We start from the raw sequence: 2,063 nt of genomic DNA on the forward strand, positions 1-2,063 counted from the left end.
TTCTTGTTTTGCAATGTTTCCAAAAGCTATTTCACTAAGAATAAATCATTTTATAAAGGAGTACAAATTTTGAGAAATGAAGTAGGTCAGTCAAGTGCAGCTCTTTGTGATCCCATGGACTGTAACCTAGCAGGCTCCTCCATCCCTGGCATTTTCCAGACAAGAGTACTGGAGTAGTTTGCCATTTCCTTCTCCAGGGGATTTTCCTGACCCGGGGATTGAACCCAGGTCTCCTGCATTACAGGCAGATGCTTTACCCTCTGAGCCACCAGGGAAGCCATTTATATTGTTTTCTAAGTGGAAAACTTACAATAAAGAAGGAAATATAACCTGCTAGGAAGATGGAGTAGCCAGATTTACATAGAGTTGGTGAGGAGACCCCTTACACAGCATCTATAAGAATGGATTTTCAGATTTGAAGAAAATTACTAAATAGTGAAACATCAAATCAATTGGTCAAAAAAGTAAATAAACAGAGAGGATTACTCTGTTACCAGGCAATACATAAATTGTCAGAAACATTATAAACTTAAAACTCTTTGCTATAACAGTTATTAATAAAAACCAGCTTGAGAAACATTAAGCAGTGTCTGGCATATAAAACGCATTGATAAATGTAAAGGAATCAAGAACTTTTAAAAATCAAGAGTAGACTGGGCCTTCCTTGGTGTTACAGTGGATAAGAATCCGCCTGCCAATGCAGGGAACACAGGTTCAGTCCCTGGTTCAGGAAAATTCTATATGCTTGGAGCAATTAAACCCACAAGCCACAGCTAATGAGCCCTGTACTACAACTACTGAAGTCTGTGCACCCTAGAGTCTGCACACCGCCACGACTGAACTTATGTGCTGCAACTGCTGAGCTTTTTGCACCAAGAGCCTGTACTCCACAATGAGAAGCTCGTGCACTGTAACAAAGAGTAGCCTCTGCTTGCTGCAACTAGAGAAAGCCCACACAAAGCAATGAAGACACAGTGCAACCAAAAGTAAAATTAAATAATTATTTTTTTAAAAACTGTAGACTGGTTAAAGGTACCAAAGAGATCCACTAAAACTAAACCAAAGTTATCAAATCTGCAAATAGCAATTATTGCATATACAGGTACAGATTAGGCCAGAAAAGTAGAGGCCCAAGTGTTTATTATGACGAATATGTATTTTTCTGCTTATAATTAATACCCCATTAACTTATTTAATTTTCTGTGATTTGTAGTTCTATTTCTACATTGCATCTTAACTGATTTTGAGATGTATATGTATGACAACTTCAAAAGATTAATACAAAGAGCTGTTTCTTGAAAAAATTACATGACAAAATACATCATCAATTCTCCTAAAAATGTAGGCAATTAACTCAAACTGAAAGAGTGAAAAAAGGGAAGAAAATTAGAAAAGGTGGTGCCAAAGGAGCTTCCTGGCAAGCCTCTCAATCATCTTCAATTTCCCTGTGGGATTGTATTAAAAAATATGATCTGCTAAACCAAGAAGTGTGATTCTTATTAGGTAAAAGTTTTGCTAGTAATTTTATCATCCATTCAACATCTTCTCCAAACAATTGTCAGAAATTGGCTAATATTGTTGACTTATAGCAACAATTTAGAACTTCAGTTCAGTTACCCAGTTGTGTCCAACTCTTTGCTACCCCATGGACTGCAGAATTGTCATAAGTTACAGTACACCGTAAAATCACATTTAGCAGTAGTGCATTTTTGAATTTTTATTTTTAAAGTATATTTATAACATGACAAAATATATTTAGGCAATTTCTAAAAACTGAGAAACATCAGAGTGAAGAATTTGTTTACTCTTCCAGGAGGAAAACTAGTGATTTAAATATTTGAAATTTATAAGTGTGGGGTTCTGAGGTGGCACTAGTGGTAAAGAATCCACCTGCCAATGAAGGAAATGCAAGAGACTCAGGTTTGATCCCTGATTTGGGAAGCTCCCCTGGAGTAGGAAATGGCACCCTACTCCAGTATTCTTGCCTGGAAAATTCCATGGGCTGAGGAGCCTGGCAGGCTACAGTACATGGGGCCACAAATAGTTGGACATGACTGAGCACA

The 2,063-nt window shown here is 37.3% G+C and overlaps 1 non-coding gene across 1 annotated transcript; it reads right to left on the minus strand.

Moving 5' to 3' along the window:
- Positions 1-202: 202 nt before the first annotated feature.
- Positions 203-275, minus strand: TRNAY-GUA (transfer RNA tyrosine (anticodon GUA)). The gene has a single exon. It is a non-coding gene; the product is annotated as a tRNA-Tyr (tRNA).
- Between the last annotated feature and the right edge of the window lie 1,788 nt (positions 276-2,063).

The sequence above is a fragment of the Muntiacus reevesi genome, chromosome 11, assembly GCF_963930625.1.
Source record: "Muntiacus reevesi chromosome 11, mMunRee1.1, whole genome shotgun sequence".
In the NCBI taxonomy this organism is placed as follows: domain Eukaryota; kingdom Metazoa; phylum Chordata; class Mammalia; order Artiodactyla; family Cervidae; genus Muntiacus; species Muntiacus reevesi.